The sequence below is a fragment of the Acomys russatus genome, chromosome 16 (assembly GCF_903995435.1).
Source record: "Acomys russatus chromosome 16, mAcoRus1.1, whole genome shotgun sequence".
NCBI lineage: Eukaryota > Metazoa > Chordata > Mammalia > Rodentia > Muridae > Acomys > Acomys russatus.
In genome coordinates, this window is record NC_067152.1 from 26748868 (window position 1) to 26766936 (window position 18069).

General features: G+C 50.8%; 1 protein-coding gene across 4 annotated transcripts in view; it reads right to left on the reverse strand.

Moving 5' to 3' along the window:
* Jup (junction plakoglobin) overlaps positions 1 to 6664 on the reverse strand; it is a 29199-nt gene extending 22535 nt beyond the window's left edge. The window contains exon 1 of one of the 4 annotated variants that reach the window (XM_051158605.1): positions 6508 to 6664. The gene's annotated coding sequence lies outside the window, so the exon portion shown is untranslated. Of the gene's footprint in view, positions 1 to 6422 lie in introns of all 4 variants that reach the window. The other 3 variants (XM_051158606.1, XM_051158608.1, XM_051158609.1) reach the window with 3 other exon arrangements.
* Between the last annotated feature and the right edge of the window lie 11405 nt (positions 6665 to 18069).

Sequence of the window (18069 nt, forward strand, 5' to 3'; positions counted from 1 at the left end):
CGCCTGATGACTTGGGTTTGATCCATCCGGTAGGAGAAAACTGCTTCTAGCTAGTTCCCTGTGACTTCCACAGTCCCTTCCCCCACACCACCCCCGCCAAAGTATGTGCTTGAAAAAAAAAAACTTGCCATGGCCAGGGCATGGGAGGGCTTTCATGGTCGAGTGGCTTCTGCATGAAGTGCTTGTATGGCATGCAGGAAGGCCCTCCCTGGATTCTAAAATATTTTATTTAATGTTAATTTATGTGTGTTGGTATGAGGGTGTCGGATCTTGGAGTTACAGACAGTTGTGAGCTGCGATGTGGGTGCTGGGGATTGAACCTGGGTCCTTTGGAAGAGCAGGCAGTGCTCTTAACCACTGAGCCATCTCTCTAGCCCCCTCCCTGGATTCTAATCCTTGTATAGTGGAGGAATAAAACCGACTCACTGGGCTGGAGAGATGATGGCTCAGTGGTTAAGAGCACTGTCTGCTCTTCCAGAGGTCCTGAGTTCAATTCCCAGCACCCATACAGTGGCTCACCAACCATCTATAATGAGATCTGCTGCCCTTGTCTGGTGTGCAGGCAGAACTTGTATATGTAATAACAATTTTTAAAAATCTAAACAAAAAACAAAAACCGACTCACCACTGTATACAGACTACGCCTAGAGATGGAAGGGAGCAAGCAAGGGACAGGGAGAGAGAAGGTTCACGGCTGCTGCTTCATGAAGTTCAGATTAAGGACAACTTTTGCCCCTCCCCTGCCTTCCCCTCCCCTGCTTCCCCCTCCCCCGAGACAGGAATACATAGAGATTCTGTCTTTAAAAACAGGAAAGAGGAAGAGAATAAGAATATGAAGAGGCCGGGCCGTGGTGGCGCACGCCTTTAATCCCAGCACTCGGGAGGCAGAGGCAGGCGGATCGCTGTGAGTTCGAGGCCAGCCTGGTCTACAAAGCGAGTCCAGGACAGCCAAGGCTACACAGAGAAACTCTGTCTTGGGGGTAAAAAAAAAAAAAAAGAATAAGAAAAATATCAAATATGGATCTCTCAGTGAAGGGAGGTAGGGTGACACCCCACAACGGGGCAGTTTGTTGATTGCTTATCCTCTTTCCACCATCACTAAACATAGGATTCTGTCTCCTGGACAGCTGTAATGGTGCAAACTTGTAATCCCAGCACTCGAATAGGCAGAGGCGGGTGGATCTCTTTGAGTTCAAGGCCAGCCTGGTCTACAAAGCAAGACAGCCAAGGCCACACAGAAAAATCCTGTCTCAAAAAACAAAAAAAAAAAAAAAAAAAAAAACTCTCCACTTTGGGAACCACAGAGAAAAAGCTACGTGGCCTCCTCTGGAGCGGGCCAAAAGGCCAGCACAGTAGACGATCTATCTCTCTTCAAACCTAGACCATGAAGTTGCTGGAAATGGGACAGTCCATGTCAGCAGACATCATCAGATTCAACTTTGTCCCAGGAGAAGGGCCTCAGGGTATCATCTGCAGGGACACAAATCCCAGTGACCTGTGCTGGCCAAGCTCACGACCTTTTTTCACTGGAGAGTTACTGGGCCAGCCAGCTGCTAGGGAAGTCTGCAGACAAAAAGTTTCCTCCAAGCCGGTGCAAGCACTGTGGCCTTTAATCCCAGCACTGGGGAGGCAGAAACAGGTGGAGCTCAGAGAGTTTGAGGCCAGCCTGGTCTACTGATTGGAGTTTCAGGCAACCCTATTTGAAAAACAAAAACAAGGGGCTAGAGAGTTGGCTCAGTGGTTAAGAGCACTGTCTGCTCTTCTAAAGATCCCGGGGTTCAATTCCCAGCACCCACATGGCAGTTCACGACTGTCTGTAACTCCAAGATCTGACAACCTCACACCAATGCACATAAATTTAAAAATTAAATAAAAATATTTTTAAAAAGAAAAACAAAAACAGTTTTCCTCCAAGGACTCAGTAGGTTTCAAACTGACTGACAGACTGACAGGAAGTGCCTCCTGGGGAGGATCAGAGGAAAGGCAACAGTAAGCTTCAACCTGCTCCTCCTTTTCAAGTGACACTCTCCTAGGCAGAGCTGGAGAGATGGCTCAGCAGTTAGGAGCACTTACCACTCTTGGAGAGGACCCAGACCGGTTCCCAGAACCCATATGGCAGCTTACAACCCTCTATAACTGGTTGCGGGCGGCGGTGGGGGTGGTGGTGAGATCTGACACCATCCTCTGGATAGGAAGTCTTCTTTCTCTATTCTTTTCATAAGGACATCTGTGTCATTATGTACCCCCAACCCCTGTCCCTGAGGCCTCAGGGTGCTAGAAAGCCACAAACTCATCACCCTGTGATGGCAGCCAGCCAGAAAGACCTCATTCTTCCTGTGAGTTTGAGGCCAGCCTGATCTATAAAGCGAGTCTAGGACAGCCAAGGCTAAACAGAGAAACCCTGTGTCAAAAACCCAGGAAAAAAAAAAAAAAAATGCAGCCGGGCGGTGGTGCCGCACGACTTTAATCCCAGCACTTGGGAGGCAGAGGCAGGTGGGATCACTGTGAGTTCAAGGCCAGCCTGGTCTACAAAGTGAATCCAGGATAGTCAAGGCTACACAGAGAAACCCTGTCTCGAAAAACCAAAAATAAAAGAAAGAAAGAAAGAAATGCATACACTTAGCATGTGCCAGCTCTCTCCAAGCAGTCTGACTGTGCTAACTGGCATGATCTGGCAGGCAGCCCCATAACCCCTCACCCTACTCCCACAACAAGGCCCCCTGTGGCAGTTATCACACATCCCAGATGCTAGGGGTCTCCGGCCAGGAGAGCCAGCTCTCTCTCCAAGCAGCCTGACTGTGCTAACTGACATGATCCAGCAGGACACTTACCTAGGCCTAAATCTGACTCATGTGTCTCCATTCCCCAGAGAGCACCCTTCCCCCCTTTAACCTGGCAAAGCCACGGACACTAGTGAAGCAAGTAGCTCCCACTTCCTATCCAGGGTCTAGCCCAGAAAGGTCTGGGCCATTCTCTCCCCTAACACCCACCCTCCTCACAGCTCCTGGTCCTCACCACCGACCACTGCCAAGATTTCAAAGCACTGGCAACAGGGGTGATGAGTCACCCCCACCTGACAAACCTGTCCCGCCTTCACCACCCCCACATGTCTAGCATGGCTTTTCTGAATTCTCTTCTATCCTTGGAGCTGAGGGTGAGGATCTCCAAAAGGGGTTATAGAAAATTTCCATTTTAGAGCTAAAGATGTAGCTGCCTTGGTAGAGTGCTGGCCTAGTGTGTATAAAGCCCTGGGTTCAATCCCCCAGCACGGTATAAGCCAACTATAGTGCTTCAGGCCTGTAACTTGGGAGGTAGAGGCAGGAGGATCACAAGTTCAAAGGCTGACCTGGTGAGATGGCTGATTGGGTTAAAGTTAAGTTGAAAACCACAGGGCCTACATGGTGGAAGGAGAAAACAAAAAGCAAAAAACAAAACAAAACAAAAAAAACCACCTGTCCTCTGATCTCCACAGTGTCCTGTGCATGCTCAAACACACAGGCACAGACCCACAAAACAAACAAATAGGTAAAATGTTTTTAAAAGTTTATCAGGCATGGTGACACACATCTTTTATCCCAGTACTCAGAGAGCAGAGGCAGGTGGATCTCTGGGAGTCTGAGGCCAGCCTGGTCTACAGAGCTAGTTCTAGGCCAGCCAGGGCTACATGTCAAGACTTTGTCTTCAAAAAGAAAGGAAGGAAGGAATAAATTCAAGGTCAACCTCAGAAGCTAGCCTGGGCTTAATGGGGGGGGGGGGCTATTTCCATCCAGGGTTGACGAGGAGGCTCCATGAGGAAGTGATTGTCTAGTTTATCAAGGCCCTGGATTTGATCCTTAGCACTCAGAAGGAAAAGAAAGAATTGAAATCCTTACCAAGTTGTAGTGGAGCCAGACAGCAGAGTGGATTCTGAACTTAGAGCAACACTGGGCAAGTTCCTAACCTTTCCTGAGTTTCTGAGGATGAAATTAGCTGCCTCTGCCTAGAAGGTAAGCCTAATTAGTGGGAACCATAGTGAAAAAAAGCCCTTGGTACCATAGTCTTCTAGCTTTGAGTTACCATCAATCAAGTGCATTCTGGGTAGATAGGTTTATTATTCCTGAGGTTGCTGAGCCTAAGAGGCAAGGTGCACAGGTAATGAGACACTGCTCAGAAATTCAAGCTAGCTCGGTCCTGTCCCAGTACTCAGAACTGTCACCCTCAGACGATCTCTCTATTGACTGTCCTTCTGTGGACCAGCCAAATGTGTCACCTTGTTCTAAAGTAGCTGTGCATGAGGACAGGCCTTCCTCTCATGGGCAATGACCTGTGGGCCCCCAGGAAAGGAAACAGTCAGCCAGACTCCCATTTACCCACAGGCTGCACTCTCCATGCTCAACCCCAGCAGGCCAGACGGCGGCTCCAGAGGGAACGGGGTGGAGCCGGGTGCGGGGGAGGCTCCTGTCACCCAAGCCCAGACTTGATCTGGCAAGAAATGACTAATCCGGATCCTACCTTTGCTTCCCTCCCCTCCCGTCCAGTCAGAAGGCAGCTTGGGCCAGGCACCTCCTTAACCATACTTCCTCAGTATTGTCTTTTCATCACAGCCACAAACCAGATTAGCTAAACTAATCATTTAGCTCACGTAATTACAATGCCTTCCCTTCCTCCGCCTGGGCTTAAACTTCATGCTGCTGGTGTTTCCGAGAGGTGGTCACACACATACTTTACCACCCACAGGACCCAAGGGAGAGTCTGACCTCACCCCCACTCTCCCATCCACAACTAAATTATCATGGCGGCTTCCCAGGTATGTCAAAGCAAGCAGCACTGATGACCCTCCTCACCCCCATCCTCCCTCTGTCCCAGGCTAGCTCCAGCATTTCTGTTCTGTTTCCCATGAAGTCTGGCTTCCAAACGCCTACGGAAAGGCCACACTTCAGAGCTGTATCAACCAATGCAGCAAGTCTAGTAGAAAGTTCGCAATTCACTGGGGACGAGGGGGAGGGCTCACACTGTTGAGCCTGAGGGTGCCTGGCATGGAAGACGCCTTCCACAGAGAAGACTTCCTCCTGTCCCACATTCCCCGCCAAACACTCAGGAAAGGGGTAGGTGGAGAACGGACTTCTGGCAGATCCTCTAGAAAGAATGCACCTTCATAATTTAGAAACCCAGGGGGACAGCAAGCAATATTGTTAGAGCCCCATGCACTCCCGCCTCAATTGTCAACCAGCTAAATAACACGGGGAAATAGAATTGGGGGTTGGGGAAAGACATCTCTCTCCCAGCTAGGCCTAGTCCCGGCCTGCCCCACCCCCAATTCCTGGGGAAGGGGCAGAGCTTGGGACTCGAGTGACTTAGCCGGCCTCATATAAAGGGGGTTTGGTGGTCCCCGGAGGAGGCAAAAGGGAAGGAAGAAGACACTTCCCTTTCCAGCACCCACCCCCATTGGTCTCCACCTCAGACCCTAGGGGCCTAGCAAACAGGATGGAGGTGGGGGCAGGGAGAACAGGGTCAAAGCGCAGGCATTGGCCCGTGTTCAGCCTGGAGCTGGCTGGGGGGAAGGGGCTTTCCTCCGAGAAGCACCAATCCTAGAATCAGCTCTAAGCAAGGAGACAGGAAAAATTCCCAGAGAGGGCTACCATAGCCACTTTCTCCTGGAAAGTTTGTTTGGAGTGATTTCTCAACAATAATGAGTTGCAGAAATAAGAAGGTATTGCTGTTTGCCTATCAACACTCCGGAAACCACAGCTACTGAAACCGGAGCGAATGCTTCTTAATTTTCTCTACGGGCCCAGACTCCAGGCCAAGCCACCAGTGTCAGACGTCGGTAGGACACTGAGCACAGACCCTTCACCAAGTCCCCTGTCACGCCATCCCACCTCCGTAGGAGAAGGCATAGACCTGCATACACTAGAGCGGAGGGAGGCGCTACAGGTACAGCTTGGAGCTGAAGGGCAGGGCCTCTAAGCGCTCACCTGCTCTGCTCAGCAGGTGGGAACAGCGTCTCTGGGAAAATGTGCACTCGGCCCCCACAGTTGGGTAAGCTGGGCGCAGACAATAGGGCCCCACCCAGGCCTGGGGGAGTAGAGAGGGAGGGAAAGCGAGGATGACGCGTGGGGTGGGGTGAGGGTGGCCCCAAAGAGACTAGGCAGCAAGTTTCCCGAGCTGTAAATTCCTGTCACCATGAGCTCCAGGACCAGGCGGAGTGGGTCAAAGTCTGCCCCGTCAGCTCCGGGCGAGAGTCAGGGACGCCGAGTTGGGCAAGCTACACGAGCCCTAGAGGGGTGCGAACTCAAAGGCACCTGCCCTAGTTCCTCCCCGCCCTTCACGAAGCCTGGAGTGGCGCTCCCACCCAGATCGCTTGTCCCGAGGGTCCCGCGCCCAGGACCCCAGTGCGCCCCCTGTCGCCGGTGCAAGGCGCGCTCCCTGGAACCCGCCCTCACCTGCCCTGAAACCGCTGGAACCCGCCTGCCGGCCTCTTGCTGTCCCTTCTCTGCCCGCAGTGCTATTTACCCTGATCGGGTGTACCTGAGCGTGGAGCCGGGCCGGGCCGTGTCGGAGTCGAGCCGGGAGGGAGCCGGCGCGGGCAGCGAACTGAGCTCTGCGCACTCGGGCGGCGGCTGCTCCGGACTCTGGCCAAGGCAGCAACTCAGTAACCGAACAAAAGGCAAAGGGACCTGACAGCCAAGCCACACCTCTCGCCCCTCGAAGCCCCGCCCCCTAGGGGAGACTCCCACCCGCTGAGGATAGCTCACTGGCTGCCCGGCCTGACTATCCTATCGAGGGGCGGAGCCTCAAGTCCGGACCTCTACCACGGCCGCCTCTGTTTATGCGTTCACCATTGGCCCCAGGGACTGCCAGTCGGCTCTGGGGTGGACGCCAACTTGAGGTCTCATCCTCACTCTGCATCTATTGGCAAATAGAAAGTTTCTTCCTTATGATTGGACAGTGGCCTGTCAGTAAGACTAAGGAAAAAGCCAATGGAACAGGTGGGGCGTGTCTTGCCCCACCCTAGCCCTGAGCAGGTAAGACTCATTACTCTCCCCTTCCCCCTACCTGTCCAACAGGTGAGTCAGGGGGCGGCATGGGAAAGGACTGACGCCTTCACTGGCCAGCCAACTCAGCGTCAGGCTTATTCATTCTTGCCTCAACATAGTAATAAGATGTTTGTAAAGCATTTCATAGCTTTTGTGCTAGGTTGGAATTTCTCCTCCCTACAAAAGATGGAGTATTCCTTCTAGTTAGAATTAGAAGGCCTGCATTTGGCTTCTCCCCTTAATCTTTGTATGACCTTAGGCCAATGAGTTCACCTTTCACCTTGTTTCTCATCTGTAAAGTGGGTTCATTAGCTTTATCTATCTTAGGTTAGAGAGATTAAATGAAGCAAGCTTTGAAGTGGTCCTTAAACAGCTAAAGAGGCGAGCTTGGTGGCATAAACCTTTAATCCTAGCACTCAGGAGGCAGAGACAGGTGGATCTCTGTGAGTTCGAGGCCAGCCTGGTCTACAAAGTAAGTCTAGGACAGCCAAGGCTACCCAGAAAAACCCTGTCTTGAAAAACCAAAACAAACAAACAAAAAAATCTTTAATGGGTTTGTGTGATAGCTCAGTTGTGCAAGTGTGACAACCTGAGTTTGACATCTAGTGGAGGGTGACAACCAAGTCCCATAGGTTGTCCTCTGTCCTCCATTCTCCTGCCTTGACACAAGTGCCACACAAATAAAAGTAAATAAAATGAAATGCAACTTAAAAACTAAGCTCCAGCCAGGCGTGGTGGCACACGCCTTTAATCCCAGCACTCGGGAGGCAGAGGCAGGCGGATTGCTGTGAGTTCAAGGCCAGCCTGGTCTACAGAGTGAGTCCAGGACAGCCAAGGCTACACAGAGAAACCCTGTCTCGAAAATTAAAAACAAACAAACAAACAAACAAAAAAAAACAACTAAGCTCCAAAAAGGTCATAAGGCTAGGAGATGTGGTATACTCCAAAGTAGGGCCCCTTCTTATTTCTTTTTCTTTCAAGCCTCGCCAAGTCCCAGAGAAATAGTTTAGTTCCCAAGTATCAGAGCAGGAGAAGGGTGTTGCAAGGGGGGGGGGGGGCAGGGAGTTGGAAAGGGGGAGTAATGCTCCAGAGAGAAAGAGACAAAAGAGCATCCATTCCATCAAAGATTAAAATATGGTATAAGGAAGTTTTGGTGGGTTTGGGGGGGGGCAGGGAAAGTCAGACATCTGATGGAAAGAAAGGGTGCACGGGCCTAAACAAAGGGGGGCAGCAAGCCCCTCCACAGTGGGCAAGGCTGGTTAGTAAGCTATCAGAAAGAACTCAGTAGTGCTTAATGAGTGCTCTTCTGGCTGTACCATCAATGCCTATAGGCTTTCATGTATTCAATGCAAGTGCTGAGCAACAACTGTATGCAGGGGGTGGGAGGGCAATTTAGACCCAGGCTGCACTGAAAATTCCAAGCTCCTAACTCTCAGAGAGGTTACAGAGTGGCAAGAGTAAACAGCCTGTGGGGGTGGGAGCTGGGGGAATGGCAGAAAGAGAGAGAGAGAGAGAGAGAGAGAGAGAGAGAGAGAGAGAGAAAGAAAGAGAGAGAGCATTTATAGACTAAAATTACTCCAAATGAAGGTACCCTAGCAGTATCTTTGACCACATTTCCCCAACAGAGAAAGGAATGAGGCTTAACTTGTTCTCTTCCATCCAATAAGTCTTTCTGGAAGGGGCAGGAAGATAGCAACATCCTAGATCTAGTTGCTGCTGCACACACCAGGTTGCCAGGACCACTCCCCTTTGCTGTTTCCCTGACTCCCACCCCCTCCAGTTTACCAGCCTGATCTTTATCCCTACCTAATCCCCCTGGCTCCCTCCTGCCTACTTGCCACCCTCCACATAATGCTGTGATCAGCCCAGAGCTCAGGCAGAACTCATCATCCCAAGCTGCTGCCTTTACCAGGGTTCCACCTTCCACCCATCCCACCCACCCAGTCACACACCACTTCTCAACCCCTTGTGTGTGTGTGTGAGTTGGGGGGGTTCTCTGTCACCTTTCTCCTCATTTCTGCCAACCACACCAGGGGAAGGCTCTTGAGAGGGATGTGGTGGAATAGGGATAGGTGGGGAGGACTAGGGCTTCTGAATAAACTCTGTGTGTCCCCAGAATGCATCCCAGCTTATCTTAGTAACAAGCTATAGCACGTCGTTGAGGCCAAAGTTAAACTCCTGGGTGGAGGCTCCAATGTAGCAGAGCCAGCTCCTCCCAGATGGATGGGTTTCCTGTGTGTCTCCTAATCTCCTACTATGTGCCTGCCAAGTACCGGGCCTTCATCTGCCTCTGAGGCTACAGACAGGAATCAGAGATAGTCTTTCCTGGAATCAGCTGTCTGCATAGAGGATTTGATCCGCTTGGGGGAAAGAGGCACTTAGGAATAGAGTTGAACCCTGCTGTGACCATGGATCCCTTTGCAGCTTGAACTTGAAGGAGAGGCCACAAGGCCATCTTACCCAATCTTCTGGTTCCCAGCCTTTAAAGGCAAGAATTTCTGTTATTTGACAAGTCTCCAAAAACGGAAATTCTCCAGTCTCCCTTATAGCAAATGCCCCCTGTCGCCTTTCTCTGATGGTGGTGAGTCTCTTCTGATGTTTGGCTTCAACTCTTCAACTCGTACCCCTGCAGTTTAACCTCCTTTCTCTGGCCTGGAGCTCAGTAGGAGCAAAATCCTTCGGCCACCAAGACGTATTTGATTAACTCAACCTTGCAGCCTTTTGGAGCCTGAGAGTCGGGAGTAATAGGGCACCAACGGCTCATCCCAAGCTCCCCAGAGACAGAAGCCAACGATAAAGATGAGGGACTGTGCACTGGAGAGTCTCTTCCAGGCAAAGGTGAACGTTAACCAGACATTGTCCAGAACAGTCAGGACACCTCCCCGGCTTATGTCATCTCTCCCTCATGCCTCTGGGCCATATAAGGAGGCAGGAGAGTTTCAGTTCCTCCTGCTCCTCCTGCTCCTCCTTCTCCACCTCCTCCACCTCCTTTCTAATAATTGTACATATGCATGTTGAGGGTGGGTGTACCATCGTAGGTCAGAGGGCAGCTTTGTGGGGCTTGACAATACCTATCATTTTTAATGTGGGTTCTGGAGATTCAAGTCAGGTTGCCAGGTGTGCACAGAAGACACCTTTTACCAACTGGGCCATCTCAACAGCCTGGTCTTCATTGAAACTTAATTCTTATGCTGTGTGCGCGTGTGAGACAGTGTGTGCGCGTGTGAGACAGTGTGTGCGCGTGTGAGACAGTGTGTGCGCGTGTGAGACAGTGTGTGCGCGTGTGAGACAGTGTGTGCGCGTGTCTCTCTCTCTCTCTCTCTCTCTCTCTCTCTCTCTCTCTCTCACACACACACACACACACACACACACACACACACATACACACACTTACATATACAGAGACCTTTTCAGCCTCAGGAAACCTAAGAGATAGCCACTTCTGGAAAGGGCCATGTAGACTTATCTTTGAATAATCCTGCCATGATTTTCTTTTCTCTCTTTCTTTCTTTTTCCTTTTTAAAGATTTATTTATTTATGTATATGAGTGCTCTATCCAGATCCCATTATAGATGGTTGTGAGCCACTATGTCGTTGCTGGGAATTGAACTCAGGACCTCTGGAAGAGCAGTCAGTGCTCTTAACCTCTGAGCCATCTCTCCAGCCCCTCTGCCCTGGCTTTCTAACAGTAACAAAGAGAACGAACTACCAACAGTTGAAGCTTTTTGGGGGAGATCTAAATCAAAGGCAGTGTTAAAGTCTAACAGTGTTGTGGCCATATTTATCTGTCACTCAGGGGCAGAACCATCCTTAGGCCTGGGGAAGAGGCCTCTGTCCCTCAAGTCCTATCCTTTAAAAGCTCCAACTTTCAGCTGGGTGGTGGTGGCGCACGCCTTTAGTCCCAGCACTTGGGAGGCAGAGGCAGGCAGATCGCTGTGAGTTTGAGGCCCAGCCTGGTCTACACAGTGAGTCCAGGACAGCCAAAGCTACACAGAGAAACCCTATCTCAAAAAAACAGAAAACAAAACAAAACAACAACAACAAAAGCTCCAACTTTAGATGGGTGTAGTGGCACATGCCTTTTAATCCCAGCACTTGGAAGGCAGAGGCAGGTGGATCACTGTGAGTTCGAGGCCAGCATGGTCAGGATAGCCAAGGCTACACAGAGAAACCCTGTCTCATAAAACTAAAAAAAAAAAAAAAAGAGAGAGACCCTAACTTTTCACCCCCATTCTGGCCTTCTTGAGGTTGGGTCTCCACCCAGGGTCAAGGAGGGAAGAGGGCTGCAGAGAACTCACACCCATGCAGATCAGGTACCAGAAACCCTGGCGTTGTTCCTTGTCTAGCAAGGACTCTGCCTTTAAGCCTATAAATCTTTCACTATGGTCTTTTGTCCCAAAGCTTCTGGCACTTGTGGGTGGTAAGCCAAAGAAATTATAAGTTCAGTTGCGACAAGGTAGAAGGAAGGATGCATTCGGCGATACGCAAACTCCTCTGTTCATGTGTAGGTTCAGAGCAGCTTCATGTTGTGGGCAAAGACAGGAGGAGCAAAGGGAGATACCCCAAGGGCTAGGAGCTATCATGGTTTTTGTTTAGTTTTTTGAGACAGGGTTTTCTCTGTGTAGCCTTGGCTGTCCTGGATTTTGTAGACCAGGCTGGCCTCGAACTCACAACTATCCTCTTGCCTCTGCCTCCCAACAGCTGGGAGCTGTCATGTTCTGACAGAGCAAGAGTTCTGAAGTCCTTCCTGGCCTTTGGTGGCCATTGTGGGATTCTCTTCTGCTGGGGATTGCTTTTTTGAGGTGGGGAGAGGGGTTTTCGAGACAGGGTTTCCTCTGTGTAGCCTTGGCTGTCCTGGACTCTCTTTGTAAACCAGGCTGGCCTCGAACTCACAGAGATTAGCCTGCCTCTGCTTCCCGAGAGCTGGGATTAAGGGCATGCGCCACCATGCCTGGCTCCTGGTATTGCTTTAAACAGATTGCTCATTTGCTCAGAAATTCATATCCATCTCTGGCCCACAGATAGGGCCATGGTTGTCGGGGGTGGGGTTTGATGAGCATGACCCCTACAGGGCTGGATAAGGGACACAGGCAGCAGAAGACCCTGGAAGTTTCTGGACTCCCTGCTGGAGGGATCCCTACTCCAGCCAGAGCTGGAGCAATCTGGAGGAGGGGTGGGAACAGTCCTGCCATCTTCCTGCTACTTGGTTCTGTGGAGCAGCCTTGAGGCCAGTGCTGCTCACAGCTAGTCCTGTGCTCCCCTCCAGGAAGGCTCCTAATTACAGAGGTAGCTCCAGCGACAGACATGACACTTCACAGCAAGGCATGTGGGCGGAGTGGAATGCCTAAAAGAAAACAGGGAGACAAGAAAACAGAGATAGGAGGAACAGAAATAGTACCCGGGCCAGGGCCAGATACCAGGGGTGGGGGGAGGGCAGCCCAGAGGAACTCTGGACCTCTTCAGAGAATGCCTGTCCTGTGTCCCTTTACCCACTAACAACCCTTCCAGAATGAAGTCCTAGCACAGCTACTCCCCTTTCTCCCCAACCCCCACCAGTGAAGTCTAAGGACAGGCTTGTGACATGGCTATGAAGTGGGTCTTATGAGAGCTCCTTCCAAGCAACTGCCAGCAGGTCCCAGCTGAATAGTTTTGGGGGAAGGGAGGGACAAGTGAGACATTACCACCTGAGTCACCTAGTTTCCTGCTCCTGGCTTGGGCGACTCCACGCACAGACTGGCACAGGTGGGGCTCCACCTGCACTGCCAGCCTGCCTGCCCCTCCCCTCCCTCCCTCTCTCCCTCCCTCCCTCTACCCTTCCCTCCACAAGTCCTGGGAAATGCCTTCCCTAACCAGGAGGAGCCCTGCCCACAGAGAGGCAGGCCATTGCTCCTGAACAAGCTTGCACCGGAACAAGGGCGTGCGCGCGTGCGCACACACACGTTTCTTCCACCTTGGGAGTTCTTGGTCTGAAATGGATCTCCATCCCCATGTACACATGAGAAACCAGAGGTTAGAGCCAGGAGAAGGGCTTGTCTCTCAGGTCACGGGGACAGCAAACGCATAGCAGGGCTGGAACTAGGGCCTTTGTCTTTTGCCCTCTGGGTCATCTCCCAAAGGAGACTTCTCTTTCCAAAACAGGGAGGGTGGGGTCCTGGAAGTGGGTGGGGGGCGGGAATCAAGGACTGGATTCTTCAAGCTGAATTTCTGTCATATGAAGTAAGACTTTAGGAGCGTTTAGAGGCTAGAGAGCCAAGGTAGAAAACTGATGGTGAGCCAGGCAGTCGTGGGCGCAAGCCTTTAATCCCAGCATTCGGGAGGCAGAAGCAGGCAGATCACTGTGAGTCCGAGGCCAGCCTGGTCTACAAAGTGAGTTCAGGATAGCCAAGGCTACACAGAGAAACCCTGTCTCGAAAAACCAGAGAGAGAGAGAGAGAGAGAGAGAGAGAGAGAGAGAGAGAGAGAGAGAGAGAGAGAGGAGAAAGCTGATGTTGGCTGGTGGGCTGGTACACTTAAACCAAGACCTAGACCTTATATCCTCAAAGTCACCTATGGCACCCAGCAAACAGAACCAAAGGATAGCCGGAGCAGAGAGACCGACACACACACACACACACACACACACACACACACACACCTCCAAGGTCTCAGTGCCTCAGAAGGAATTGGGACAGGACTCGGAATCTAGGGCCAGGCCCCTGGGGAATGTGTGAGTTGAGACCCTTGAATATTTCATCAGCTCCAATTGAAGCAGCAGCCAACTTACAGCTCATGGATAATTTATGATCCCAACAGAGAACCTGGAAGTAGTGCGGGGGGGGGAGGGGGGCGTTGCAAAGGGGAGGCAGGACCAAGCTGTAGATAAGAGTGAAGGAGAAAAGCCAGCTGGATCGGAGTGTGTAATGGGGGTGGGGGGAAGGGCTCCCAACACCACGGAGACTTTTCTCTGTTTCAGGGTACCAATGTATTACAAATAAATAAACAACACAGTGACAGAAATAACAGCTAGAGGTTAAAAGTCATAGGACAAGCATTTTCGGACTTCCAGGCTTGACCCTACGTTTGTGACAGAGCATATAATCTCATTCCAAGATAAGAAAAACAATATAATGGTTCTGTGTGACAGTGAGGCCCACAAATAACACTGTACCCCCCTCACCTTCCCCCCTCCGACCCCCACACCTCTTACTCCACACTTAGGCAGGCCGGGGAGAAAAGCCAGACTTCCCACTTGGACTGGTTGAATGCATCCTGTACCAGCCTCCTCCTCCAGGAAGATCCTAAGAAATTTAGCCAAGTGGTAAAGGGTATAGGAGGAAATTAGATATGGTAACCTCCGACTTCATCCAAGGAACAGAGCATTATACCCTCTCCATCCTCCTCCTTTTTTTTTTTTTAAATTAATTAATTAATTAATTAATTTTCCAGATGGAGTTTCACAAAGCTCAGACTGTAGCTGAAGATGATCTTGAACTTTTGGTCCTCCTGCCCCTATCCCTGGAGTGCCAGGATTACAGTTCTGTATCATCACACCTGGTTTTTGTTTTGGTTTGTTGGTTTTTCGAGACAGGGTTTCTCTGTGTTAGCCTTGGCTGTCTTGGACTCACTTTGTAGACTAGGCTGGCCTCGAACTCACAGCGATCCACCTGCCTTTGCCTCCTGAGTGCTGGGATTAAAGGCGTGCGCCACCACGCCCAGCCCATCACACCTGGTTTACAAACCCCTCTGAGCTCTACCCGCATCCTGAGAAGTTTCTTTTTCTTTTCTTTTCTTTTTTTTTTTTTAAAGAAAAGATGGAAAAGATGACCCCAAATGGAGACTATCAAGTTCCCTTGGCCTCTGCTTTCCTCATGACCTTAGAGAGCTCTTCCAGGTCGTCAAGGGGTCAAGCATATGTATATGGAGGGGAGGGCAAACAAATAAGCACACCCTTGCCTTGCCTCAGTTTCTCCACCTGAGTCATGGGCACAATAGGTGCTTCTATACCAAGGGCTGTTTTAGGGGACAAGAGAGATGCTATCCAGGAGCCCTTGGCGCCAGCTGAGACCCAGGGAGGTAGTGATTATGAGGTGACAGGCCCACAGGCTAGGCCTGGGATTTTTTGTGTCAGCTGGGGCTGCTTGCTGTGGCTCCTGGCGTACTCCGGTGAGTCCCCAGTCACTTTGGAACTTGATTGTAAGGGAACCAGAGCTAGCCCCGATCAGAGTTGGTCTCAGCCCTGGAGTCCAACGCAGATTCTTTGGGCCTCAGTTTCCCTCATCATGTACTCAGGGCCTTCTTCAGAGCTGGCCTTGGAGAGAAGGGGCCTAGGGGAAGGCCAGAGTCAGGAGACAAGGATGATGGATGGTCCTGGGCCCTGTGATTGCCAGGTCTTTGCTAGGTGAAGTTACTAGCTCCAGAGTGCCAGCTTGATGCAACCATCTGACATGGAGGAGGGGCCCAGCTTTGTTCCCAGAAGAGACCATAGTCTCAGAGGCAGGCAACATCAGATGAGACATTAAGAACTCTTCCCTTTTGCCGGGCGTGGTGGCGCACGCCTTTAATCCTAGCACTGGGGAGGCAGAGGCAGGCAGATTGCTGTGAGTTCGAGGGCCAGCCCGGTCTACAAGAGTGAGTCCAGGATAATCAGGACTGTTACACAGTCTCGGCAAACAGAACAAAACCAACCAAACAAAAAAGAATTCTTCCTTTTAAAATTTTATTTATTGATTTTTGTTTTTTCCAGACAGGGTTTCTCTGTGTAGCTCTGACTGTCCGGGACTCACTTTGTAGACCAGGCTGGCCTCGAACTCACAGCAACCTGCCTGTCTCTGCCTCCCAAGTGCTGGGATTAAAGGCGTGTACCACCATGCTCGGCTTTAATTTTTAAATTTAAAAGTTGTACTATGTGGCCGGATGGTGGGGTGGTGGCTCACACCTTTATCTCAGCACTCAGGAGGCAGAGGCAGGTGGATTGCTATAAATTCAATGCCAGCCTAGTCTGCAAAACGAGTCCAGGACAGCCAAGGCTACACAGAGAAACCCTATCTCAAAGGGGAAAAAAAGTTGTATTATATGTATGGGTGTTTTGTCTGCAAGTATGTCTGTGTACCACACATGTGCAGGGCCTGCAAAGGACAGAAGGGGACATCAGATCCCCTGGAACTGGAGATACAGATGTACAGAGCTACCATGTGGCTGCTGGGAATCAAACCCAGGTCCTCTGGAAGAGCAGCCAGAGCTTCTAACTGCTGAAACATCTCTCCGGCTTCTTCAAGGGTTCTTTTCCAGGCTGATTATATCACAGTAGGTTGTCGGTACAAACACTAATGCCACAAAAGTTGTAAACAGCACTCCAGTGCTAAATTTGACTGGCTGAAAAAAACAAAACAAAACAAAAAACCACCACCACCACCACCAACAAAACTCTCTTCAAGCTGAGAAGGGAATTTACTTGAATTTTGGGGAGCTAATGAGACTTTCTTTTGCTGACCATCACTCTCAGAAGTGAGGAAGCTGCTATATCCTAAGTGACCCCAACAACTCTGTCCCAGGCTCCCCAACATGAGACCTACATCCTATGGGCCCGACACCCCGGTCTCCGCTTTTTCTTCCTTTAGTCTTTCGTACCCTCTTTTCTTCCCCTCTTCTCCACTCTCCCTTTTCTTTTTTTCTTTTTTGGTTTTTTGAGACAGGGTCTCTCTGTGTAGCCTTGGCCATTCTGGACTCACTTTGTAGACCAGGGCTGGCCTCAAACTCACAGCGATCCGCCTGCCTCTGCCTCCCGAGTGCTGGAATTAAAGGCGTGCGCCACCACGCCCGGCTCACTCTCCCTTTTCAAATTCCCTGTAGGCTAAACATAGCAGGGGCTCAATACCTTCACTGTTCTCCTTGACCCCAACTGACAGCCCAAAGCCCAGAACCACTCCCTTCCTTTCAGATCATAACACTTCACTTTCCCTCCTCTGAGCCCCTTCTCTGAGCATCGCTCCAGCTCACTGGGAATAGAGGGGGCAGTTTTGAGGGCGGCAACAATTATCAAGTGCCTGGTACCTGGGGAGGCTTTCTGCAGGACAGAGTGGTGCTCTCATACAGATGGGATCCAGTTTCTGGATCCAGGACGCTTCCATGGCATCTCTTGAGTTTGGTCCGACGGTGTGAGGTCACAGCCCAGTGGTTTTTTTTTTTTTTTTTTTTTGCCCATCCCACACCCCCACCCAGCATACTGTTGAGAACGTAAGAGCTGGTGGGGTGTTGTAGGAAGGGTGAGGAGAGGTGAGAGCATCTGGACTGGGTGGGGCAGGGAGAATGGGCTGGAGGGCCCACGCAGAGACTGGCTGGGATTCTGTCTCACCGGTTTGGGGAGCCAGCTGGCTGGGCAATGGGAGAGGCTCACATTAGGGAGGGATGGGAGAGGCTGCCAGCTCCCTGAGAAAGCAAAGCTGAATGAGGCACACTGGACTGGCTGAGGGCCTGGGCAGGACTCCTAGGGGTAGATGGCTAACAGGCGCGTGCGCGTCCACACACACACACACACACACACACACTCAAACATAATCACACATGTAATCTGAGACCCTTCAGCACTCTGGACCCATCTTACCTGGCCTTTTTTTTTTTCTTTCTTTCTTTTTTTTTTTTTTTTGAGACAGGGTTTTCCCTGTGCAGCCTTGTCTGTCCTGAACTCGCTCTGTAGACCAAGCCGGCCTCGAACTCACAGCATTCCGCCTGCCTCTGCCTCCTGAGTGCTGGGACTAACGACGTGTGCCACCACCACCCGGCTATTTTCTTATCTGATATATTTAGCATAGCTCAATTGTTTTTAGATGGGATCTTCCTATGTAGCCCTGGCTGGCCTGGAACTTGTGGTAAGGCTCCTTCTTCTGCCTCCTGGGATACTAACAATTTATATAAGATCTACTACTCACCACCTGCATCTGGTGGGACGGAAGCTCCGAGAAGGTAGGTTGACTGGCCTGTTTTGCTCATTATCATGTGCCCAGCACCTGCAGCTTACCTGGTATATAAAAGGTGCTCAATAAATGTGGACGAATGACGCCCTCCCAAAACACATTTA